Source organism: Cavia porcellus, unplaced genomic scaffold, assembly GCF_034190915.1.
Source record: "Cavia porcellus strain 051 isolate PalLab524CR breed Dunkin Hartley unplaced genomic scaffold, mCavPor4.1 scaffold_6, whole genome shotgun sequence".
Taxonomy (NCBI): domain Eukaryota; kingdom Metazoa; phylum Chordata; class Mammalia; order Rodentia; family Caviidae; genus Cavia; species Cavia porcellus.
Window position 1 is genome coordinate 71,286,099 of NW_026947489.1, and position 27,374 is coordinate 71,313,472.

At 46.6% G+C, this 27,374-nt stretch overlaps 1 long non-coding RNA gene across 1 annotated transcript in view; it reads right to left on the minus strand.

Moving 5' to 3' along the window:
- Positions 1 to 27,374, minus strand: part of LOC106027612 (uncharacterized) — a 59,765-nt gene that overhangs the window by 19,356 nt on the left and 13,035 nt on the right. Inside the window, exon 2 of the long non-coding RNA XR_010048184.1 lies at positions 1 to 23,250. This exon is cut by the window's left edge and continues 19,356 nt beyond it. This is a non-coding gene — a long non-coding RNA (uncharacterized LOC106027612). The remainder of the gene's footprint in view (positions 23,251 to 27,374) is intronic.

Consider the following 27,374-nt stretch of genomic DNA (forward strand, 5'->3'; position numbering starts at 1 on the left):
GAGCCTGGCTTTAGCAGGCACCCTCTTCCTTTTTCGAGGGAGCAGGTAGAGCAGGAAGAGCGTCAGCACTGGAATCCGTCTCCCCTGGCTCTGACTCTGCCTCCTACTGGCCTGCAAGAGACCCAGGCGAGCCCCGTGGCCTCTCCATGCTTGTTTTTGTTGGTGGTGTTGTTCTGTTTTCACTGCTAAAGTGGATTGTATTATTATTTCCAGATCTTTTCCACCCTTCCCCGGGAGGATTATGCATTCCCACCCCACTGCCTGAAGGTGTGGTCATCGTAATTTGTGTGAGTCGGTGAAATGTGAGCAGAAATGACAGGCGTTGTTCTAGGCAGAAGCTTTAAGAGGCTGTACACATGGGCGCCATCAGTCCTCTGCTGGCCAAGGAAGTTTTCCAAGGTAGTCTGAGCCCTGCAGAGCTGCTTCTGAGCTTCTTTGGTGGGGGAGGGGGGAAGATTTATTGAACTTTGTCTTTATAAATCACAAAACAATAATGACTTAAAACAGAAGGTTACATTTCTTTTATGGGCCTCATAAGCAGGCAGCCTCTTGAGTTGCCCCCAGTTCTCTGATCTGTCATGTGTAGGATATACGTGACCCTTATCCTCATGGTCCAAGATGGCTACTAGAGCTCCAACCATTGTATCTGTGTTTCAAGAAGTAGAATATAGGTGAGAAAAAGAAAGTCCACCTTGCCCTTTAAGGAGACTTAACAGAAGTCACATACGATAGTAAGGTGAGAGGAAGAGGTAGATTTAGAAGAAAAAGAGGGGAAGAAAGAAGAGGAACAAAATGAGATGGAGAATAATCAAAATCACTGCACCAAAGTTAGTGACCCTTAGTTACAGAACAAGTGGGCAGCAATAAACAAGGCCTCCACTGTATGTCCACGTCCTTTGTGGGCCTGCAGTCTGACCCCAGGAGGAGGCAAGATTGGAATCTGGGCTCTTTGGTTTCTATTTCCTAGAGAATATACTGAGGTTTGCTTGTTTTTGAGACAGAGTCTTGCTATGTAGTACAGGGTGGCCTTGAACTCATTATGTAACCCAAGCTATTCCTGAACTCATAGCAATCCTCTGATCTTCCTGCCTCAGCCTCCTGAGTGCTGGGATTACAGGTGTACGCAACCCTGCCCAGCTCTCCTTGAGAATATAAAAGAAACACTGGAGATCAAGCTAGAGACAAGTCCTCTGTGAGGTGAGTGCAGACCTTTCCAGCCAGGAGGGAAAGCCCAAGGTCAGAGCTGGAAGGTGAAGGGCAGGACTGTGCATCAGTCAGGGTGGGCATGGAACAAACAGATGCCAAGCATCTCATCAGGATGCTGTCTCACGTGTCCAGGGTCGGGTTTTAGGTTGGTACTGGCTCTGCTCTATACTGTAGGGTCTGCTGGCAAGTGAGAGACGAAAAGAACAAGGTTTTCTTTCTTTTTCTCCTCCACTCTTCCTATTTTGCCTAGCTTGCTTGCATGTTTGCTTTCTCTTTCTTTCTTTCTCCCTTCCTTCCTCTTCTCATTTGTTTATGGTACTAGGGATTGAATCAAGGGCCTTTGCACTGAGCTGTGTCCCCAGGCTCCCACCACCACCCTGCAATTTTAAGGCAGTGTCTTGCTAAGTCGCCCAGTCTGGGCTTGAACTTGTGATCCTCCTGTCTCAGCCTTTCCAAATGCTGGGATTATGAATATGTGCCACTATTCCCAACAAGAACAAGCATTTTTAAAAAGTCGTTATAGAAGATTTAAAACACATGCATTATGAACCACTTTCAGAGAAGTACAGACTTTCTCTTTGCCTGTCTATGCTATTGTTTTTTTGTTTTGGTTTCTTGGTACCAGGCATCAAACTCTTGATCTCTGCCATGCAAGCACTTATGCTGCTGAGCCCCCGGCCCTCTGCTATTTTCTACCTCTCTTTATAGGCAATCATTTTTTTGAAAATCCTTTCAATTAAAAAAAACTTGTGTATGTAAGTGGTGCCTGTGTGTGTGTGTGTGTTTCATTCCCTCCTGTCTCTTCCTCCACCCTCCCTCCCTCCCTTAGTTCCTTCCTTTCTTTTTCGTTTTTGTTTTTCACTTTTGTGGTGCTACTGATCAAACCTAGGGCCTTATCATTCCTGCTAGGCACACTGTACCACAGAGCCAAACTGCAGCCCACTTTTTACCTTTTTCATGTACCCCTCTATCTTGGCGACCACCCCAAATCAACACACAGAAATAATCCTCATTCCCTTTATTAGCTGCATAGTACTCCACTGTGCAGATGAGTCATAGTCTGACTAACCAGGCCCTGACTGATGGATATGTGAGTGGTTTCCAGCCTTTTGCCAGTACAAATTTTGCTGTAACAAGTGGCTTGCTGGATATAGCCTTGCCACTGTGGTTTGGGGATAGGTTTCTAAAATTAGGATTGCTAGGTCAAATGGTAACCATGTGTGATTTTACTAGTCATTACCCCACTCCTCTCAGAAGGCAACAGACTGCCATTCCCCCCCCAACAACACAGGACAGTGCCAGGCCCAAGTAGGACTCCTGAAGGTCATGTTTTATAGATGGGAGGATGACAGTTCAGGGCATTAAAAACCTTGCTCAGCTCAAACAGCTGGTCGGTTAACAGGGCTGGAACTTGGAGCCAGGCAAGAAATGCTTATCCAGAACCAGGAGATTCATGTATTTTTTTTTATTTGATGCTTCAGGAGACTCAGAGCATCAATTTTTCCATTTTCATGCTAAAATGTGATTGAGTTGGGATAAATGTGCCCTGCTATTAGCTGCTTCTCCGGAGACAGTCATCTGAGGGAACACTTGTCATTTTCCGCTTTGTAATAAAATGACTCAGCATCCTTCAGAATGCTTTTAGAGAGAGCAGCGCTCCATCCCCGTGGAGAAGACGGAGGGGAGAAGCTGAGTGTGGACTCGCTGGCCTGGGCACATCCTTCACTCTGTGTCACTTTCACCCAGTCCTGTGATGTGTGTGTGTCACTGCCTCCTCCTCATCAGCCAGGGAGGTAAAGCTCCCACTGGGCCTGAATTTCCAGCTCACAACAGAAGAGACTTGCATGACATAAAGGAGAACCCTCCGGATGGCTGAACAGTGTCTTAATTACTCTTCTTGTTGCTGAGGCAAAATACTGGGCACCCACAGTTAAAGGAGGACAGGGTTATTTGGCTCACAGTGTGTGGAGGCTTCAGTCCATAGTCAGCTGACTCCAAGGCAGGTGGCGTGGCAGAGGAACATGACAGGAGGAGAAACCGTCCACAGCAGGCAGGTGAGAACACATTAGCTCTCCTTCTGTTCCTTATATCGTATGCAGGCTGTCTGCCCAGGGTGGGTGCAGCACTCACTCAGCCCCTTAATCATAGCCAGGACTATGCCAAACTAATAGTGGACTGATCTGGTAATCACACACCCATGTTCCCAGTCCCATACACACTAGATCCAGACACCTCTGCAAAGCCCCCTCTGGGACTGCATGAAGCTTTGTGATGGGATGGGAATCTAGACACAGATCATAACAGATGTCCCACGATTTTTTTTTTTTTTTTTTTTGGTAGCACTGGGGACTGAACCCAGAGCTTCCTGCATATTAGGCATATCCACCATTGAGCTACATCCCCAGCCTTTTTTTAGTTTTATTTTGGGACAGGGTCTTGCTGAATTGCTCAAGCTGGCTTCAAACTTCAGATTCTCCTGACTTAGCCTGGAATTACAATGACTGGAATTACAGGCATGCAGCACCACACCCTGCCCAGTAACTGCCTTCTCTTAGGGAAACTTTCAGAAGGCTCCTCCAGGGCCCTTCACCTCCGGGTTCATGTACCCATGCTCTAGGCTGGGGCACTCATCTCCGTGGCTGTGGCACACAAGCCACCACCCTCTGATCTGCACCTGTGTCCCAGCCTCAGAACTCTCCTCAATATTCTGGCTCAGGTAACCTAACGTGGGGGACAGAAAACACTTCCCTTCAACTGTCTTCCACATTCTGCATTTTGTATGCATGGAACCTGGGGCTTAGAGACATCATTCACTGCGTTAGTGACAAAGCCAAGTGGGAACTCTGGACTCTGGATGCGTACAGTCAGACTCCTGAACACAGTTCAAGATTAGGGTTCTGATCTAACTGAGCAAGGGGTTTTAAAGGTCCCTAGTAGTCTCTATTGTAGGCAAGGCTAAAGACTACTTAGGTTATCTCCCTCTAGTAGCAACACCAACTATATTATCTTATTATCGTTCTCAATCTAGGACATTGAGAAAGAAGTAAGGAAAACAATCCATTTACAGTAGCTTCAAAAAAATTAGATATCTAGGAATCAACCAAGGAGATAAAAGACATCTAATAATGAAAATTGCAGAACTCTGAAGAAAGAAAATAAAGAAGACCTTAAAAAATAGAGAGGTACTCGAACAACTATTTCTAGTTTTTTTTTTTATTTAAAGAAAGATAAAACAAAATAGAAAACGGGCAGAAATAGTACATACTTTCAAAGAAAAGAAATAAACAGTAATAAATCACTAGTTGATGTATACATATTTCCCCCCATAAATAGTTGTTCAAGATACACAAGTAAAACATATAAATGGGAATTCAACCAGGGAGACTGCAAACAATTCTGTCGAACAACTATTTTTAAGAGGACAATATGTAATTTATCAACTAGCGATTTCTTATTTAAAAAATTCTGTATTATTTTTACCCTTTTTCTGTTTTGCTTTTTTTTCCTCTTTAAATAAAATTTAAAGAAACAGAGGCACCCTTTTTTCTTGCATTCAACGAAATATCATGAAAACAGAAATGGTACCAAAAGTGATCTATAGATGTAATGTGATCTCTATTAAAATAATTACAAGATCCTCCACAGAATTCTTTTTAAAAATCCTAAAATTCATATGGAATCAGAAAAGATCCCAAGCAAATTTTGGACAAAAGCAACAGTGCTAAAGCCAGGCATGGTGGTGGCACATGCCTGTAATCCCAGCACTCAGGAGGCTGAGGCAGGAAGACTGTTGTGAGTTTGAGACCAGCCTGAGCTACCAAGTGAGCTCAAGGCCAGCCTGAACTGCATAGGAAAATCTTGTCTTAAAAAAGAAAAAAAAAAAAAAAAAAGGAGCAATGTTACATGCCTCACCATACCTGATTTCAAATTATACTGCAGAGCTGTAAGAGTAAAACCAACATTATAATGGCACAAAACAGACACACAGACCACCAAAATAGAGCAGAAAACAGAGCAAGGGTGCCACGTCTTTTGGGGTCAAAAACGTGCCCTGGAGAATAGATGATCTCTTTCATAAATGTTGCTGGGAAAGCTGAATATCTACTTGCAAAAGATCAAAACTAGACCTATATGTCTCACCCTGGACTAAAATCAAATAAAAAAAGAGCAAGAACTTAGACGTAAACAAACACTTTGAAGCTGCTGGAAGCTACACAGGGGAAACACTTGGAGCCTAGGCACAAGCAAGGACTTCCTGAATAGAGCTCACACAGCACAGGAAGTAGCGTAAGAATCAACAATTGGGATCAGCACATGAAAAAGCTTCTGTGCAGCAAAAGAAACAACCAGAGAGAAAAGACAACCGACTGAACGGGAGAAAATTGTTGCTAGTCACTTTTCTAATAGAGGGCTAATATCTAGAATATGTAAAGAAAATAAAAAACTAAATGACCCTGAAAAACAAATGACTCGTTCAAAAAATGGGCAAATGAAGTAAAAAGACACTTTTCAAAAGAAGACAGACAAATGGCCCGTAAATACTGTACATGCAAAGAACATTTGTCATCCTTAGCCATTGGGAAAATATGAATCAAAAGGACTCTGAGATTCCATCTTACTCTCATCAGAATAGCTGCCATCAAGGACACAAAAAACACGAGTACAGGTGGGTATGGCTTACATCTGTAATCCCAGACCTTGGGAGGCTGAGGCAGGAGGATCACCACAAATCAAGGCCAGTCTGGGTGACACAGCTAGTTCAAGGGCAGCCTGAACTACAAATGAGACTCTGTCTCAAAATTAATTAGATAATTAATTTAATTCAATAAGGAAAAAAAATCAGTGAAGACCGAAGAAGACGGGGTGGGTAGTGAGGGGACAGATGCGTCTACACTGCTGGTGGGAATGTAAACTGGTATAGTTGCCATGGAAATGAGTATGGAATTTCCTCAGAAACGAAAACCAGCAATACCATCTGACCTAGCTGTACTCCTGGGTATATTTTCGAAACAATTAAAGACATCATTGCATAGTGACACCTGCATACTCGTGTTTACAGGTATGCAATTCACAGTTGCTAAGCTCTGGAAACAGCCTAGCAACCCATCCATAAGTGAACTGATAAAGAAAATCTATATACACCAGAATAGTATTCATCCATAAAAAAGAAGCCATGTCATTTACAGGAAAATGGATGAAACTTAAGACCATCATATTAAGAGAAATATGCAAGAATCAGAAAGTTCAATATCACGTATGTTCTCTTATAAGAGAAAGCTAAGAAATAAACAAATGAATAAAACAAAGGACAGATAATAGGAAACTCAAGGTAGACTTTTGGGATTAGGGGTTGCAAGGGGATTAGGGAAAGGAGGAGTGATGGGAAGGCAGGAAAAAGGATTGAAAATAAACAAGGTATGTGATATGAATGTGACAGCTCCCCAAAACAGACATCACTATTCTGTATTACAGATATGCACACACGTACAAATTATCCAGGGTCATTTGTTAAACAGACAATGTATGTTTGTAAGTGTCTAAACACTCCCCAGAAAAGTCTGGTTCGGAAGGTCTAGGCTGGGCCCCAGCATCTGCATCTGACTTGGAGCCTCGGGGAGGTGCGCAGGGGAGCTCTGTGGCGGGGGCTGTGGCCGGAGGGCCCCGAGGATGAGGCTCCTCTGCTATTGAGCATGGAGAGGCCAGAAGGGGCCCGGGCTTTATCTTCCACAATAGCTGCAGAGATGTCAGTGCATTCACCACTGTTTCAGTCTCCAGTCTAGATTATTACATGATCTGTCTCAACAATTCATAAGAATAACATCAGCCTCATGCCTGGCTTATCAAGGAAAAGGGACAGCAAGGAGACAGAGAAAGTGGAACACAGAGGGAAGAATGAAATGAAAATTATTTGTCTACTTGAGACCAGCAATTTTCTCTAATGTTCTGCTCTGTTGTTTGGCTGTCCTTCTGAGAGCTCAAGGACCTTTTAAGGTGGAGCAAAGCTGGGGGTTGTGCTGGAGGGAGCCCATCAGTTTTGTGTAGAGACAGCCAGAAAGGGCCAGGAGGGGTCGGGTGCCAGTGTCAAGGCCCCACTGCACACCGTCTGGTCTCAGGAGAGGAGGAAGGAACTGAGGTGCTGAAAGTGCCCCACATGTCAGATGCTGCACGAAAATTCCACAAAGTACCCGTCACTTTACAGGTGAATAAACTGAGGCTCAGAGACATCATTCAGTCTTTGGCTTCATCCAGGAACTTCTCACTCTAAGAAGAAATTAGAATTTAATCCAATTCCCAAAACTACCAGGAAAAGCCAGCCAGGCAGAACATTGGGGTGAAAACATAGTTGGCATTTTAAAAATGACAACTAGAGTCATTTTTTTCAGTCATACATATTAATGGAGAGAAGTGGCCCAGAGAATTACAAAGAGCAGATTTAGCTACATTTATTTGTCGGTGAGCTAATGCTAACATAGAAGTCAAATCCAGAGCATGTAAGAAATGGGACTGGACTTAAGGGCAGACCAGGGACAGGCACTAAAAGCCATTTAAAAAATGTGCACAGTCCAGCAGCCATTGCGCCTCTAGGAACATGACCTACCAACTAGCTGGGAAAGTTGTATGAGGCAAAGAAGGTAGTGCAAAAGAACATTGTTCACAACAGAGAGAGAGTGTGTGTGTACATGTGTGTGTGTGTGTGTGTGTGTGTGTGTGTGTTCCTGAGAATGAACCCACACCAGGCAAGTGCTCTGCCACTAAGCTACACCCCAGTCCTTTTCCTCTTATTTTGAGATAGGGTCTTGCTATATTGCAATCCCCTTGCCCTCCTCAGAAGCTGGGATTACAGCTTGTTTACAGTTTTGGAAGAAGAAAAGTATTCAATAACTGACTTTATTACTTATAGCACAGGCATGTGAGCAAAAAATTATACAATTACGAAAAGCAGCATCGTGGACACATGTATGCTGACACAGAATGCAGTTCATCAGACATTTGCTAAGAAAAGCTGTGTTGGAGTAGCTGGAATGATAGGATTGTGGTAGTGTTAAAGAAATGATATTCCAGAAATTACAAATTGTCAGATTACTATGTTAGATATACACCAAAATGTTGGCAGTGGATTATTGGATTATTATTTCCAGACAGGAAGGGCTAGAGATCATTTTATTTAGCTTTTTTTGTTGTTGTTTTTGGGGTTTTCTTTGCCTAATTGTTTTCTGATTTTGTTCCTTCAGGAAACTTGTTACTTGTGTGATTCAGTGAAAGTTTAAAATGTCTTTCAAAGAAAAATGCCTAAGTGAGCCTGCAGAACAGACTGTTGTCAAAGTTTCTCCAGGAAGAAACTCCTCAATGGGCCACAGGAGGGGGCTGGCCCCTTAGGAGGCAGAAGACACACATCCTGGAGATGGGATGAGATGGGGCTATCAACATCCCTGCTAAGAGGCATCCAAGGTATTGGGTGTTGATCTGGGTGGTCCTAAGCCTGGGGTGGGGTCTGTGCTAGGAACTGGGGAACAGGCACTTAGGAGCCGGGAGAGGACTACCGTTCCTCAAAGATAGCCCATGTTCCTGCTGGCTGGTCAGGCTGATACCCCAGGCAGGGGTGGTTCTTCAAGGAAGCCATGTGGAGCCTGAGACCAACGGAGGCAGCTGTGTCTTTGTGCCCAGCAAGAGGGACACGGAGACCAGGCAGGGTGGCCAGAACAGCCATCTGGGATGCCTGTGGGCTCCAGCTGTCCTAACCCGCATTCATCTACCATTGCTGCTGAACAAACCACCGTAAACTTCATACAACAAACTTCTGTCTTAAGTTCTGAAAGCCAGAAGTCTAAGAGCAGGGTGGTGTACTGTGGCCCTTCTAGAGGATGCAGGGGAGAATCTGTTGTCTTACTGTTTGAGCTTCTAGGGGCCACCCTGGATCTTGGGCTCTTGCTTGTCTCCTCTCCCTCTGCTCGGTCCCCTCACTTCCCCTCCCTCCTCCCTCTTTAAAGATGCTGAGACTTGGACCGCGGCTACGACCAGGTAAACCTCCCCACCTCAAAGCTCTTTTTAAATCGTACCTATAAAATGCCTTTCCAAGTAAGGTGACATGGTCACAGGTTCTGGGAGTGGGATGTGGACATCTTTGAGGCCTTTTTACCCCGCTGACCACATAACACAAGAGGCCAGGCATTATTTCCCCCTGGGAACAGAAGGGGCCTTGGAGAGAGCAACTCTGTCCTTTCATGTGAAGTTACTGGAGCCCACAGGTCAGTGAGGCTCTGGGATACTTAGGGTTCAGTATCAGTGGGGAAACCAATACCCATGAGGAACCGAGGCTACAGGCCTCTCCAGCTTTTCTCCATGCTGCTGTGTGTTTTACTCAACTGACATTAGAAAAAGAGGAGGATTGCTGTCATCTTTTGTGGTGTCTTTTTTTAAAGCAGAGAACAAAATCTACCAGATCATTCATGGGGGTTTGCTTTGCAAGAGAAAGCCCTGAGTATGAGTAGCACCAGGAACTTTCTGTTCTTCTAGGCTCTTTGAAAGGTTCTTCTTTTATCTCAGGGAAAGGAATGTGGAGCCAGGGGAATGGAGGGCAGGAGTCACGAGTTCCCCATGCATTTTTCTGAGGTTGCTTGGCTGCTGATGGCTGCTGGTGGTTACCCTTGGGCCACATCCACAGGAGGAAGCCCCTCCTCTTGCCTCCAGGCCTGCAGGTGAAGAACCAGCATTTGAGGAGGAAGAGGTTTCTCTGTATGGCCTCTCACCTGGTTACTAGAATCCCAGAACCTGACCATACATTTTTAAGTTTCTACTGCACCGCACTCCCTGCCCTGATGCCTGGGCCTCAGCAGGCCAAGTTCTCTCAACTAATAGGGAAAACTGCAAAGCCCCCAGCACGGCCCAGGCGTGCTTTCTGGGCTCTGTGTGAGGATACCAGAACCCCAGGAAACCGGTCGTTAAGGAGGCAGCAGCTGGCTGCTGCCAAGTTAGATAATAAGTACTTGGACTTTCCCCGGTTTACCTTGTGTTAAGTACACGAAAATGATGTCATTTAGGCACTGTCCAGCAGGCTCAGTGGACAGGGTCCAGGGGCTGCACTCCAGTCCCATCTGGAGTGCTCCCTGTCCTCTCTGGTCACACTTCCTCCCATTACGGGTGAGCTGTGGGGAGAGTCTCAAGGCTAATCAGTGGCACAGAAGAAGGGGCTGAGGGATGGAGACAGGGATGCTGGGAGAGGCCAGGAGAGGCTTCCCTGGGGCTGCAGGCAGTGAGCACAGCCTCCCATTGACCCGGGCTCTGCCACGCTCTCCTTACCTCCCTCTGGCTGTGGAGAGGTTCCCTGAGCTCAGCTTCTCCAGAGTCAGCGAGGCAGAGAGAGACAACCGTACCCTTGGCCCAGCAGACATGCAAGTGGACCAGCAAGCAGGTGGTCACACGACCCTGGGAGAGTGGTCAGGTCTGGGTTCAGGAAGGTACTCAGCACTGGGGAGCCTGCTCCAAGGAACACAAAGGAAGGAATAAGGGTTTTCCCAACAGCCAGGGCAGATTTGCACTATTTACTGCAGCCCCTGGCTGGTATCCTCTGAACTGGTCCCAAGTGGGCTATGTTGGAAGGGTCTGCTGATCAAGAATTTGGATCCATCCAAAGAACGTGGGGACAGAAGATTTGGAATTCCCAGCCTGGCTCCCAGTCCATGGCCTCCTAGAAGCCAGGTCCTCTGTATTTTCTGAGTATCTGTCCTGTATATTGACCCCATGCGGCAGAGACACCAGAAGGGCTATTACCAGCAAAGACAGAGTGTGAGGGCCCGCAGGATGGGCGGAAAGGGTTCGACCAAGCACCTGCCAGATACTAAACCCTAAGTATATGTGCATGTTGTGAGTGAGGGGTTTACAGGAGGAGTGAGACTCTCTTTCAGAACTTTAGGGGACTCTGTCCAGTTCAGAAAACAAACATAACCATCCTTCAACTCAGTCAGAGATACAGGCTCAGCTGAGAACTCAGGTCAGCCTTGTAGACAGCCATGCCTACTGAGGGATGGCATCAAATTAACAATGGCCAAAGTAGTCCCCTACCCATCACCACACCCCTCCCACAAATGGCCAGCTCCCACTCTACACACTTTACACAGAGGACATGAGAGGTATGGTTGAAACATGGTGAATGCTTAATTTTTAAAAAATCATTACAGTAAAAGTTTTATCTCCATTAATCCTCAGACTCTTCCCCCTCCCTTCAAACGTACTTATCACATTGTTCTGGCCACTTTGCAAAGCAGCTCTGGAAGCCCTCTTGCATGAGTATCATCATCACTTGCACTGTTGTGGCTGCTTCAGGTCCTGAACTGATTCAAAATACTAACCATTCATGGTAATTTTGACTTTGAGGGAGAACTAGGAGTCAGTGCCAGACCCCATGAATAAGGTGGATTAGAGTGTATTATAACATTTTATGAGCCTGCCTTTCTGTTGGATGGCACTCGCTGCAGCATGTGCTGTAGCATTGATTATTGTACCTTGTAAAGACAGAATAGAGAACTTACAGAACGGCTTTGGAGTGGCAGGTATGGTGGGATGAATGTGTCCAAAGCAAGGGGGATGATATTGATATGCAATATGTATTCTACTATAATAAACTCTTAATGTAAATATTCACTGTTTTTTGATCACTTGTATTTGTCCATGAAGGCGGGCAAGTACAGTGGTCCCTTGGTTCACGAACTTAATTTGTTCTAGGAGTTTGAAAAAGATGGGCACGTCTGTTTATGTGGGAAACGTGGCAGTGGCTGTGTTGGTCACCAGACACAGAGCTTGCAAATGAAAACAAATTTTGCCAAATATTTCTGTCTGCAAATCAAATTGTTTGCAGACAAAAGTGCTGGGGAACTGAGGTACCACTGTCCCGTAAGCACTCTGGGTGCCAGTTTTGTTCCTGTTGAACAGGCGTACATTATGAACTTCTTGAAGACTGAAGAACTTCCACGACAGCCCTTCGTACAGATCTTAGTTTCCTAAGAACAAGTAACCTAGGTTCGTGGTCATGGTACCCATATCTCCCGCTCAGTACCCGTATCTTACTGCTCAGCTGCTGAGTCCCGTGGCCATACAGTGTCACTGAACTGGCCTGTCCTGCTGTGGTTACCCTGAAGTGGAAAGCTAGCCTGAACCTGGAAGTCACCCTGGGCAGGCACAGGGAGTGGCACGTCCTGGTTCCTGAGTCACTGCCCCACTCCCCTGGCTCGATGGCAGGAGCGGCCACTTCCTCCAGCCAGGCTGGCCCAGTCATCGCGCTGCCTATAAATAGAAGAGCGAGATTCCTCGTGGCCCAGTGAATGGCGCGGACATCCTGCCTCTGCCTGACTGAGCCCTGAGTCACAGGCCCCTGCCGGAGGCCCACCCGGGGCGGACCAGGCGTGCAGCCTGACAAGGCCTCAGAGGAAGCGTTGGGGCGGCCCCAGGGTCCCCAGGGAGGCTGAGTGAGGCTTAAAGAAACGCGGCTGGCATTTCCTCCCTGGGAGGCCCGCCAGGGCCGCACTCTGTCCTGCTCTTGCTCAGAAGGGAGCGTTCGGAGGGTCCAGTGTGTGCCTGGGTGTGCGCGCGCGCACCGTGGAAAAGGGCCCAGCTCCAGGAAGCTCAACAGCTTCTGCTGAGTCTGTTACGAAGTGGATTTTCCTAATTCCTCTGCTCTTCTAGAACCCTTATTCATTAAAAAGTCAGAAAGAAGACCCTCACAGATCTGCCCAGAGGAAAACTGATGGGAATGCTGGAAAACTGGACTCCATGGGCCACGTGACAAGAAGGGCAGACAGATCTGGGACAGGAATCTGTGGCAGGATGCAGCCAGGGAACTCCAGCCATCAATGTCATTCTATCCAAGAACTGCAGGAATGGACATTCTTCTGAGCTGGCTGGAGTCACCAACTCGTTCTGGTAGGGGAGAGCAAAAGGAACCTTGCAGCCTCTATCCATCAAAAAGAGGCCCGGTAAGGGGCAGTGTGGTGGCCCTGGCCAGCACATGCCCACTGGCAATGCTTAATCCGAATGCAGTCTGCTCTGAGCCATCTGTGCCACCACCCCAGCCAGTAGGTTCTCCCCTCCTCTTGGAACATCCGCCATCCCCACCCTAGTAACCTCACCCTTAGCTTCTGGAGCACATTTCATTTTGTTTTCTCATTCATTTCTTTCTCAGCCACTGGACCACATGCTCCACGGGTGTGAGGCATGTGTCAGAGTTTACTGAACAAGGAAAGGAATATAGGCACACATTCATAGGTACATGCACACATGCATGCGCACACACACACACACACACACACACACACACACAGGGATCTTGCACAGCTTAATAAGTTGAAGCAGCTCACTCCTGTCACCTTCAAATTGCTCTCCCACTGGGACAGAAATTCCAGCTGTGCAGTTAAATTTTTAGCAGCTCTTCCAGGAGGAGTAAGACATTTTCCTGATCCACAGGTAGGCATCAGTGATTTCTCAGTTCAGAGGGACTAGGGCGGGAAAACCTACTTCTGCTCAGGAGCGGAAAGTCAATTCTGCCCCGGTTGCAAAGCCCCAAAAGTTTCCTATTGTCTGTAAGTTGAAGCTCGGTTTTACCGTCTTGGTCAATCCTTGGGGCTGCTGGGAAGTTCCACATTCTCCTAAATACTCCATTTTCTTTTATGTCTCTGGCCCTGTGAGTTGATCCTTCCCCCGGAGGGTACTGAGCCCCTCTTGCTCTGTCACATCTCTTACTTACCTTGCAAACTTCTAGATACACTTCAAGACTCAGCATGCTTTCATGTCCTTGCAAGACTGTGGGCAACATCAACAGTTTCTATTCTTCTCCAATTCATTCTCAAAATGCACAGATGTAGCAGACTAAGGAACTGGCAAGGATCTTAATGACCTGCAGAGGTCCCTAAGTCAGAGGCAGTTGGAAACATGTAGGTCTTTTCTTGATTGCCACAGTGATGGGCGCTGTGGCCAGCATTTAACAGGAGGGGTCCAGCAACGCTAACTAGGATGCACTGTCCCTCCCCAAAGAGTGACAGCACCCCACCAAAAGATACTAAGCTGCCTCCTGTGGCATAGGGAGGCCCAGGCCAGGTCTTGTCATGGTCACACAGCAATTTGGACACCAAGGAACTCTGGGCTCACTCCCCTTGGGAGCACTCACCTCCTGGGAGTAGCCCCTTGATCTTCCAAATCCTTCCACCCTGGCTTGGCCAGGGCCACACTGCCAGCACATGGAGGCTGTGGGAAAGGCACTGGGAATGCCCTGCAGCTCCCACCACCTGCTGTACCTTCTCCTTCTCTTGTTGGCAGCCAGATGGCTAAGGAGACCACAGAGTGGAAAATTGGGCTTGGAAGGTGGAAGCAGAATTCCATAACTACCGTGTCCTGTGAACATACAGGTTCAAACATAAAGAAAGCCACCTTTTTAATCTATACCTGGACATAAGTGACCACAACAGTGCACAGCCCAGCTTGACCAGGGGAGGTGGTGAAGGAGAGACAAGACCAGTGTCCTTTAGATCAGTGCCCTCCCCCTGCTCTGCAAAGGCCTGGCTATCTTTCCCCAGATATCCCACCCTGATCCCTACCACAGGCTGCAAGGCATCTGCTACAAATGGAAACTTATACATGAAAAGAGACAATAGGGTAACAACCCCACATCTCTATCACTCAATTGAGGCCACCGTCATCCTGCTTTATCCAGATCCACACTCCCCCATCCTCCTCTCCCAAGTCTTATTTTGAAACAAACCAGGCATGGCATTATTTCACCCATAAATATTTTTGTGTGTTTCTGAAAGATTTGTTTCTTACTAAAACTCAAAGAACCATAATCTGTACCATATCACACCAAAAAAGTAGTAACTCCTATTATTATTTCAAAACAAAACAAACCACAATAGCAACAACCTAATGGCTGGGGATTTAGCTCAGAAGCATAAGGGCCTGCCTGGTCATGAGTTTGATCCCCAGTATCCCCCCCCCCCAAAAAAAATCTGGTCAATCTTCAGACCTTTAATGATCACATAATGAATGATCATTTGTTGAAATTTAGGTATAAGTAAGGTCTACACATTATGATTGGTCAGTATGTCTTTGTGTCTTTTTTTAGTCTAGAGATTTTTTTTTTTTTTTTTGGTCTCTGGTTAATTTCTTTATTGGAAGATGCTAGCTATTGTGGCATCTGGTGCTGTCTGGATTTGGAAGATTGTTGCCTTGTATTATATTTTAACAGGTTCCTCTATCCTCTGTTTTTCCTGTATATTGATGGTTAGAAGCAGAAGCTTGATCAGATTCAAGTCCTTGGCTTTGGTTCGGGTAAGACTATGTCATTAGCTGTCCCTTGAGTTCTTCTATCAGGAGGCATGTAGTGCCCAATTCTCTCTTGATGACAGGCCACTTGTAAACTGCTGATGCTTCAAGCAATTTATAAAAAACCAATACATTCGGGGCTGGGGATTTAGCTAAGTGGCATAAGCACCTGCCTTGCAAGCAGGCGGTTGTGAGTTTGATCCCAGATACCCATGAAAAGTTAAAAAAAAAAAACCATTCTATTTCATTTTTTGCATTGATTCTTTGGACTCATCTATAAAGATTCCCCTCCTCTAATTTGGGGGTTACCGAGTGATTCTGTCTGAAAGTAACTTTAAAAATTGATCATCTATCTCAATGGGCCCCTGGGAAGTGGGTCAGAGAAAGTAAGTCCCTCATCAGGGGTAGGACACATAGACAACTCAACCTCGAGTCTGCATCGTCATAGGCAGCATGGTTCTGCAGGTAGCATGGTGGAAGAAGTAAGGTGTGAGTCTAGAAACAGAGGCTCCAACTTGAATCTAGAATCTGTCATTAGTAAGCACTGAGACTTGGACAGACCCTTGTCTCTAAATGAGGATAATCCTATCTCCCTCACACCAGAATGACCAAGGTTTGGACACTGTAGCAAGGAACTCAGAGCCCATGGCTCCTCACTTGATTTTCCATGGCTGTTTCAGGACCTGCCTATGGAGCCCATTTTCCCTCTCAAGTGCCTGACAGATGTTGAACAGAGGAACTGTTTCTTGGAAAGTTCAGGCCTCTCTCAGCAAGATGTGAACTCTGGATCACTATATTATGTGCAGCTCCTTTGGTTAAAAATCATTAACAGTTTCAAGACAGTGACCACAGAGAATTAGCCCATGGATAGTATCCTGAGCTCAAAACTCCATATAACAGTGCAGACCTCAGGCCACACCAGCTTGGGGAGCCTTCCCTGTGTGCAGTGAAGCCACATGGACACATTTGTCGTAATTCAGTAAAATCTGAGTGGGTGTTTGGGACATGGTAGCCACACCCAACAAACCCAAATCAAACTAGCAGGGGATGAAGGGGTAAAAATGTAAGTGACACTTAAAAAAGTAAGTGACACTTAAAATCTCATCAAGTGAAAGCTATTTCTTGGATTTTCATATTTTGAATCAACCTGTAGCCAAAGATGCAAAGACTTAATTGTCAAGTGGAAGAAAATGTGACTATAATGACATGGACCCTACAACAAATGTTGGATGTGACTAAGAAGAGGAGATGGCAGGGACATCCTTGATGCTTCTTATCCTAAGTAGGGTGGGATGGAATCGATGTTTACAAAGAACTAAGGGAAGCCAGCAGATATATGCTAGATTATAATTGCTTTTTAAAAAAAGGAAGTCAGGGATATGAATAAGCTAAATTGTCTTGCTCTTACAGACAAATCAATGAATGTTGGTCTGAAGTTACGAATTGAGAAACACAAGTAAACTGGGCATGGTGGTACCTGTGAGCCCAGCTATTTGGGAAACAGAGGCAGGAGGAGCACAAGTTTGAGGGCAGTGTACACTATTTAGTGCAACTGTGTCCCCAAAAGAAAAAAATAGCAGATGCAGCTCAGTGGTAGAGTTCTTCCTTTGTATGAATGAGGCAGCCTGGGTTCAATCTTCAACACTGAATTAAATTAAAAACAACCCCCCCCCATAAAACCAGGTCAGTAGTATATTATCCAGAGTTACAGAGTAATCCATCACCTAAAACACAAAAGAAATATGTGAAATAATTTGCCTTCAGAGTGAATCAGGGGTGAAAAAGAAAGAATAAGGCAAGAGTCTGGGGATTTCCTTTATAAATTCTTTTGTTGAGGCTGGAGATTTAGCTCAGTGGCCCAAGTGCCTGCTTGGCAGACAGGCATAAGGTCGTGAGTTGGATCCCCAGTACCCTTTCCCAAAAAGTATATAAATTCTTTTGTTCTATTTGATTTGACTCCTGTTTTATTCTAATTAAAAGGTTAAAAGGGGGTTAGAAACCTACTGCCCTGTGTAAGGTAGACAGAAAGACAGAGGGGTCTGATCTGGGCAGGCCAATTTCAGAACTTTATTATCTCAGGTTCCCAGCCAAAGCCTTTGGCAGCTCCAGAGTTAGATACTCACCTAGCACATGATCCATGGGAGAGAATTCACAATGTTCCAGGGAATAGCTCTGATTAGATCACATGACCAATCCAGGATGAGCCAAACTATGATTGGCTTCACTAGGATCGTGTGACCACTTGGTTGTCAAGCCAAGCCTGATGGTACGCATCTGTAAGTCTAACTACAAGGAGGTCTAAGTAGGAGGATCAAAAGTTTGAGTCCAGCATGGGCAACTTAGCAAGCCAGTATCTCAAAATAAAAAGGCCCAAGGATGTAGTTCTAGGGTATAGTGCTTGCCTAGCATGCAATACACCTTGGGCTTAATTCTCAGCACTGCAAAGTAGAACAAAACAACACAACCAATGCCACATGACTGAACACATCCTCAAAAAAACAAAACAAAAACACACACACACAAAAAAAATCCCTACAGAAACATCCAGGACCAAACAGGAAGAGAGAATGGATGCTGAAGAACAAAACTAACACATGCTTAAGGCACTGAGGTTTTCAGGGGTCAGTGCCTGGTACAAAGTGCAGGGTATAGAAATGGAAGATGCCTGCAACAGGAAGCTCTGACTCACAGTCAAGATGAGAGGTGTGGGAAATGTAATGAGTCACTGTTATCCAAGGGAGAATGTGGAAAGAGCCTCAAGGATATTCACACAGTTCTACGAGACACTATACATAATCACCCACTGTCAGTTAAGGCATTTTATAAATTCAGGGGGGACCCCCTTCCAGGGCTCCCTGATACAACACAAAGATGGATTCAGATCCCCTTTCTGCTCAGTGAACTGCTTCTCTGAGCCTCTATCCGTAAGTCTGTAATTCCAGGTTGGCATGAGCTTCTCTCAGAAAGTTGATGTCAAAGCTCTGCAGACAGTGGGCACTTGCCTCAGAACCCCAGAGCCACCCACCCACCGCATTTGTTGCAACTTAGCTTAAGACCAAACAATCCCCTTAGAGTTTGTTGTTTTGGTTATAAAAGTATGTGAGCAAGTAATCCAAATATCTAGAAAAACCTCACTGAACCAAAAGTGTCAGCATACAATGCCACTAAAACAGAAGCTCCCTGAAGGCAGGCAAAGAACTATTTCTTTTTGCATCTCTCCCTGGTACCTCACAAAATGGACACACTAAAAAAAAAACTTGCAGTTGAATAAATGAATGGGAATAGGAATAAATGAGGCTCCAGAAAGAACACTTTATAGGAAAATTATGAAATTATAAAAACAGGACATCAGTTTACCAAGATGGACTCCTGGGTGGCCACTCTAGTGAGCTCAGAAGTCAGTGAAAGACAAACAGGGAACAAAGTTTGTCCCCTTCCATGGGGTCTGGAAGGCAGGACACACTGGAGGAGACAATGCACAAGCCCAGTTCATTGTTCATTCAACATATGGTTATTATTCACCTGCCATATGCCTGACACAGACACTGGCAATGGATCAGCAGTACGTGGACCAACATGCCTCCTGCCTTCATCCAGGGCCTCACATATGAGGATAAGAGCAGCCTCTGGGAACCTGGCCTATGCATTCCTACAGATACATCTACCCAAAATGTGTTTACAATTAATCACAAGAATAGCAGTAATCATTCATAAATAATCTACTGTCTTAGGACCACTTCAATTTTAAGTAACAAAAACTCAACTTGAATTGGCATAAGCCAATAAAAAAAATTCTACAGAATGTATTCATCCCTAAATAAAACGTGCTGAGTTCTGGTATAGCTTGATCCAGGCCCTATAGCACAGACATCATCAGGACTCTGTCAGTTATCCTGTTTCATCTTTTGGCTTCACTTTTCTAACTTCACTCTAAAAAGATCAAACAGTAAACATGGTCCCTAGTAGCTCCAAGGTACCTCCATCCTCACTATTCCAGCAAAACCTTGGGGTACTGTTTCAATGGCTGGCTGGACTCAGGTCCCATGCCCAGGTTTTTGGCAATTCTTGTGATCAGAACACAGGATGTGTGTATTAGCCTGGATCTGACAGCTGGGGATGGGACGAGGGAACAGTACCACTTATCCAGTGGTGACTCAGCTCAGAAGAGGTATAGTTTCAAAGAGAACAGGCTGGCTTTCAAAAAGGTGATGCTGAGCCAGGCGTGGTGGCTCACGTAATCCCAGCACTCGGGAGGCTGAGGCAGGAGGATCCTTACAAGTTTGAGACCAGCCTGGACTACAAAGTGAGCTCAAGGCCAGCCTGAACTGCATAGAGACCCTGTCTCCAAAAGAAAAAAAAAGGTGATGCTGAACAGACGGCCTTAACACAGCCTCCTACATCCATGTACCATGCTCAGAACCAAGTTAACCCTCTCAGTAGTCCTGTGTCATGAGATTTTAATCCCCATTTTACAGATGGGAAAACCAGCTCAGAGAGGCTATCTTGCGAGTGTCACATACTTAGTGAATTAGGAGAATTAAAGTATTGATTCAATTCTACCAGACTGAGAAGTAAGTTGGGGGTTCAGAGAAGACTTGACCAGACCTCGTGAATGGAAGGGAAAAAGTGAAAGGAAATAGTGGCTGCTGAATTTAGCACCACTGTTTGTCTCTTTACTTCCCCATCCCCATTTCATGAGTATGTAATTTATTTGCAGTCCACACATCTATCTTTCAGTCCAGGGTTTACTAAAGCAGTACAGTGCAGACCTGGAACTAGACTGGTCCCCCCGGAAACAGCCTTCGGCAAGGGATTAAGTGCTGTGCTTCAAGGTGCAGGGAGAATCCCAGAAAGAAAGAGCAAGGGAACAGAGGAGTGAGGAGGTGAAGGATGGCAAATTCTGCAAGGTGTCACAATGCCACACCAAAAGAGCACAGGAGTCTACCTTCCCAGCTCCTATTACTCAAATTTCATCCCTGAGAATGAAGTCCCCTGCGCTGCTGGTTGCCTTCGCCAGCCTCGTTGGCAGTCACTTGAGAGCCAGTCCCATATTCGGCACTGAAGTCTACTAGGGACTCAGACTCAAAAAAGCAGGTCAGCTTGGGGTGAAGCACATGGGACACCTAGAATCCTTGTCCACAGCACAGTAAGTATCCAAGAGTCTGGTGGACAGAAGGAGCTGAACGCCTTCAGGAAGACATACTCGATGTAAGTATGTGACACAACTGCATCTCAGCTGACTTCCGTGCCTCAGTTTCCTTTATACTTAACTGGGAATGCATTACCTCTATGGTTGATGAGAGGCCTGGAGAAAATACACATAGAGTACGTAGTACACAATCAGGTCCCAAGTGGGAAAAGTGGGTTGGCTGCCAGCTTATTTTGCCTGGAGGTCTCAGAAGTGGGAAGGGTGATGTCACAGCAAAACCGCAGTACCAGGTTGCTCAGTTGCAAGCTGGCTCAAATAAAGAAAAGGTCAGCTCCCAAAACGAGGAGGTCCACACATACCTCTGGCTTTAGCACACTTGGACCAAAGGTGGCTCAGAGTCCCAAGGGAAATGACTCAAGGAGTTCCCAGAATGAGTATCAAGGAAATATACTCCATAACCTCCAAAGGCTGACAGGCAGAGTCCACACAGGAGAGCCAGCTGGAGCATGTGTGAAAGGGACTTAGTGGGACAACCAACCTGACAAACTCTACATTTCTGGAAAGCCTCTGTAATGAGCTGGAGCTACTCCCCCTGCCAAAAAAAGGTTTCTTTGTTTCTGGCTGGAATGATTCAGCCCCTCTTGCTCCTGGCTCACAGCACACAGTGAGTGCCAGTTCTGGATACATCTTAAGTATACTGGGGGAAACAGATGCTGGCTTCATGACTGCAGCCTATTTAGACTTTATCTTTCAAACCTAGGAATCCATTGGGGGGGGGCACGACACAGATACACTGTAACACCGGTCTGAAGGGGTACTGCGAACCAGGAACCCAAAGGCCCCTTTGCCGAGCAGCTCTGCATTCCCTTTGTTAAGGAACACGGTGTTCCACCCTCCTGCTCCCCACTCTGGGTCACTGTGCCAGCACCGGGAGTATCAGCCATATGGCTCTGAACAAAACAATCTACCTATCCAAACTTACTGCCTCAACTGAAAAATGAGCCTGATGCATAAAAGTCAAAACATTCACCCAAAGATTGATACATGACACTTTCAAAATGACTTTATTTATAATAGCCAAAATCTACAAACAGCTCAAATGTGCATCATGTACATGGCTGAGCACAGATGCACACCCACGTGATGTGATCCTCCCCAGCAGTAAGAGGAATGGTCCACGGATGCATGGGACAAGGATGTGTCAAAAACATGCTGAGAAAAAGAAACCAAACATGGAGTGCTCACTGGAAACTCTAGAAGAAAGGCCAAAGTAATCTCTAGAAAAGCAGGTCAGTGGTTCTCTGAGAGAGGGGAGACTGACCATCAAGGGAGATAAGGCACTTTTTGGGAAGAAAAAGAACTACTCTGCATCTAATTGCGGTGGTAGTTATAAAGGTGCATCATGCAAAACTCATGATGTGTATGCTTAAAGGGGGTGATTCCACTGCATGTGAAGTACATCTCAATAAAGCGGACTTTTAAAAAAAAGCAAGACCACAGAAAAGCACTTCCTACATTAGAAGGCTTTCTATGATAAGAAACCTAACTCAGTCTGGTTTTAAAGGAAGGGAAAAATTTAAAAAGTGCTGGCACACATAATCAGGGTAGTCCAGGGGTACAGCTGGCTTCCAGCATGGCTGGATTCAGGAGCTTCCTGGGCAGCAAGTGGCAGATCTGGACAGTACTCTGTCCATCTTAGTTCTCTTCCCTCTTTGTTGGCTTCATCCTCAAATGGGTAACAGAGTGGCTATCGCAGCTTCAAGGTTATATCCTGTGGACTTAGCAACTCCCACAGAAAGAGAAAGCTTTCCCCATGGCTGTTATACAAGTCCCTGGGGGAGCCTGTGGGCAGGCCTGGATCAGATGTCTGTGTCCAAAGCCAGTGGGTGGAGCTGGCCCCACCTGAACCCCAGAGATCCAGGATAGGGGAAAGAGGTATCATCAGAAAAATGGGTCATCACCTTTCCCATATCCAGACAACTTTGTAAGAGTGAGCCATGTCACCTGGAACAGATGGATCCCCCCTCACTCAAGCCCAAGGCCGCTTCTCTGTAGAATTACAGAGATTACAGATGTCTGCTATTAGACATGAGTCAAAACAAAGAATGCACCAATTGCTTCCCCGTTAGTCAAGCCAAATTCAAAGCCCTTCCTTCCCATGCTGGGTGTCTACCCCAAGGCAATGGGCTGGAGTGGGGTTGGGGGAGGCGCTCTGCAGGAGTCACAGTGGCCCAGGACCAGCATGAACCTAGACCTACTGGGTCTAGACTAACAGGAGAAGCCCTATCCTTGGCTCTGGAAGGGAAAGGTGCCTCCATGGGCCCTGGGCTTTAGTGGCCTGGATCACAAGGAAATCCAGGGTAAAGAGGCAAGGACTGCAGGCTTTCCTATCCAGAACCTCCATCCCAACAGGAGTCAGCCAGATGGGAGGCCAGAGAAGACTGCCAGGAAGTCATTCTTGTAGAACCAAAAAGAGAAGGTACATTTGCCAGGTTGAGAGCCAAACTTGACCTCCTGGGAAGTGTGTCACAACTGCCATTCTGGGAGTATCTTCCTGGGCCCAGCAGCCGCCTGTGCACACAAGTGCACTCCTGGAAGGAAAGGGAATGCAGAATGAGTTGGAAAACACACACTCCTACAGGAAAGGCTGCAGCCCACCAAACACGCAGGCTCGAGGGTCCTCAGCTAAGTGACTACATTTGACCAGACTCCATACCCAAGGCTTTACCACCCAACCCTGTGCTCAAGGCTCTTGTCTAAGCCATGTCTAACAGCTGGGATGCTCTGAGCTGGAGTTTTTCTTTCTGTTCATTGATTTATTCCCTCCTTTTGCTTCCCTCCCCCACTAAGAATTGAATCCAGGGCCTTCACTGAATAGCATCCATAGTGTTCCCACTCTCATCTTTTTATTTATGTATTTATTGAGACAGAGCCTGGCTAAGTCACTGAGGCTGGATCCCAACTTGTGATCCTCCTGCCTCAGCTTTCTAGAGTACTGGGATTACAGGTATGTGCCACTATACCCAGAGGGCTGGGGTTTCCTGACCCAGGTAACCCACAGCATCTGACAGTGAGCTTCCAAACTCAGTACCTAAGGAGTGTGGGTAATAAAGGCTTGAGCACACATCCATGCACTCTTTCCCACTGAAATGCTGGCTGCCTCTCACAGGTGCCATTTCCAAGTGTGTGCACTCTTCAGCAACGAGCTGGGTAGGGAAAGGAGTAACTGCTGGCCTGAAGACGAAGTGCGCCCTTGCCAAGCAAGGAAGGAGTGGCCAAGGTCTTGAGGCCCTTTCTTCAAAGGGAAGCCTGGCCCAGAGCCCCAGGGCTGCAGGAAAGGGGTGCCCTCAGCCCCTGGCTCCCATCTCCAAGGCTGGCCTGCCAGCTCTGCATACCCTCTGGAGCTGACCTAGTCAGTCCTTAGGCCAGGCTTCTTGGAAGGAGGAGAGAGGGGGGATCTATGCAGCCCCAGCAGGGCTTCTGACCCCTAGGACACTGACAAGCAAGCCTCAACAGAGCTGTGGTGCTTCCTGGGCACCTCTGAGCAGGAAAGTGGCTAACAAGACATCCTGCCATTGGCATCCAGCAGCCAGGAAATTCAGGCCATGCCTCTTGGGGTGTAAAATGGGGTAAGTCTTTGTAGCAGTGGTTCAGACTGAGTGGGCAGCTGTGGCTCCAGCTGGTGGGGGTTAAGGAGCATGAGGAGACTCTAAGGGAAGATGCTGGCAGACAGGTTACTACTGTCTCCTCCAGAGACAGTGGCCCCCACCCACACCCTCAGGGCTCGGCTGACCAAGTGCTGCTTATTATTAAGCCTTGTAATAGATTTCTTACATGTACTAATAATTATGAATATTACTACTCCTGCTACTAAAGCATCACCAATCTTCAGAGTGAAGAGCTACAGGTTTGAATGCTAGCTCTGTCATACCCCAGCTCTGTATCTGTGAATAAATGCCCCCTGCTCCCATCTCCTTAGCCTGTTCCCTGTCTGAAAGTAGGATCAAAGATGAGCACACAAAATAATGGGAGTGAAACCCGCCAAATACAAATGGTCACATCCTCTGTGGGGATTTGCAGGCAGAGCTGAAGGGAATTTTCCATCACTACCTACAGGCAGGTGATCCAAAGGTTCTCCCCTAGCTCTTAATAGAATCTACTGAGGAGGACAATAAAAAAAAAAAAAAAAAAAAAATCAAGACACCCACCGTGGGGATCTTTGTGACATCCCTTCCCTGGCAGTTCAGACCCAGTTGGGCTTGGGTGAACCCAGGGATTGGCTTCTTAAAAAATACTCCCCAAGTGGTTCTGGGTGCAATGGGGGTCAAGCAGCATTTCAGAAGCCCACCTGGCCATCCGTTGGATATGACCTGCACTTCTCACTGGCAATCCCACCCATCCGAGTTCAGACAGATCCACTGCTGCTCAGACTCTCTCCAAGACCTTCCTAGCTAGAGGCGGACAGAGGTTGCAGAACCCCCAAATTGGTAAAAAAAAAAAAAAAAAAAAGAAAGAAAGAAAGAAAGAAACTAGTCTTCCATGGGCACAGAGCTATGGCTCGTGTGCATTGGGGGCTGTCTCTTGTAGAAGTGTCAGTTTCCTACCTGGGCAGGGGACGCGTGCAGAAAGGACATCTGTCATTAGCAGACATTATCCCAGGGTAAGGACATTCATAAGCTTTTTTCATCCTTTTGGTGAACAGTGTTTGAAAGCAATTCGATTTTCAATTTTTCAAATGACGATAATTCTTTTGTAATTGGGAAAAGCAGTAATCAGTTTACTTTTAATGTATCGTCTTTTTAAGACAAAACTGAGGTGCTATCTTTTGCAAACATTTTGGGTACAGAATGAAGAACACATACAGGAATGAGACGGTATGGGGGGTGGAAAGGCAGGGCAAGGGACCTAGGAGGAGGGGGTGGGTGATCTGAAGTTGGTAATGCCAGCAAAGGTGCTCAGGGCTAAAAGGATGGCTGCACCACCCTTGCCCACTGGAGGTGTGAGATTCTCATTGTCTGGGGGCCTCACCCCTATTTTACCAAGGGGAGCTAAATATCACTCATGTTTAAATTTCACCTTGTAGGTGGACTTTCTCCTGGGCAGGATGTAACTGAGGGTCCTAAGTGCACCCAATCCCTACGGTAACAGTAGGACAAGCCCTGGAGCTAGGGCTGGGCTAGCAGGAAGGCAGGTCTTGAAGTTCAAAGTCCTGCAAATGCCTGCCCAGCCCCTGGCCCCTGGCCCCAGACCATCTTCACAGGTGTTGGGAGATTTCCCAGGGGGGCTGCTGGTGGGGAGCGGGCTCAGAGTTGTTCCCACTGGGATAAATTTCTCCTGCAGTCACAGGGTGTGCCCAGCACAGCAGGCCCAGTGCTGCTTGTCACTAAGTATACTTGGTCTGTCTACCTGTGGGCAAGCCACTGGACTCCATTGCTTTGAGAATTCGGTGACATCCCTTTGGATCTGTGGTATTAAGGGAGGCATACGACAAAGGAATTCCTATTTTAAAAGACTATTTCTACTTCTTGACAGTAGAGCCCTCCCAAGATAAGACAATAGACCAATCAAAATATCTGTGGAGGGAGGAGTGGAAAAAGTGGGGGCACCTGCTGAGAATAGAAGAAACCATGAAGTCGAAAAGGGACAGAGAACATCCTGCTAAGAAAAAGCAAGCTTCAGGGTCACTGCAGAGAGGAGAAAGACCCTGAATCCCTGTTTTGTTTTTTTAAGACAGCCAGGTCACTAGGTCTCAAAGAGTAGCCAGAGAGGCCCCTTTTATTTTAAAAAACAATGCAGGTTCCTGCCAGGTGACTTCTCCCCTCCTGCTCTGACTTCTCAGGAAAGGGGGGAATAGGGCATCCCATCCAGCCCACCACAGTTGCTTTAATGAAAGTGTGACTTTCCTGGGCACTGCCTAGGCAGCTGGGCTCTTACCAACCTTCAATGTACAAGAAACAGGGCCTTCCACACTCAGTTGGGCTCCACCCTGCATATGAACGCCCCAACACCCAGCCCCCCAGCCTACAGTCCCCAAGTCCTTCATCAAGAAAAGCTGCACAACAAATCAATGTCCTGGAAAACCAACTCTTTCAGTGATCGGCAAGTCTCCTTTCAGTCTCACTTGACGTTATTTTCCAACCTGGCCCCCAAAAGCCCCTTTTGTCCCAGAGGGGCTAGGGATAGATTGGTGGCAGCTGCAATTGCCCGATGCACACTGCAAGAACAATAAGGATTTTTAGGGGCATTATGACTGAGTCAGAAAACACAGCTGCCCCTGAAAGTCCCTCATTTTTCTTGCTGTCCTTGAACGGTCTCCAGGTGAGTCGGCAGTCATCTGCTGGCCCAGGTGCGCCAAGGTGGAGATGGTGTTGCTTAGCCCACTCTGCCCACACCCCCAAAGCTCTGTGACGGTGGTGCGGCTGCAGGGTCCCCTAGCGGATGGTTTTTAGCATCCTCAGGAATAATCAGCCTTTTTTCACCCAGACCCCACTCAGAGCACGCCAAGGACTAGAACGAGAGGATGTGCTGAGAACCGAGAGAAAGGCCACAGTGTGGCCCTTGCTTTCACAGGTGGGCCCCGGAGGCCAAGTGAGCGTCTTGGGCCTGACATGGAATGAGGACAAAAGAGAACAGGCCTGCTTCAGAAGAAGAAAGAAGAGCAATCCAGACAGGCACTGCCTCCACTGGCCCCAGCACCTATGGCAGAACAATTTAC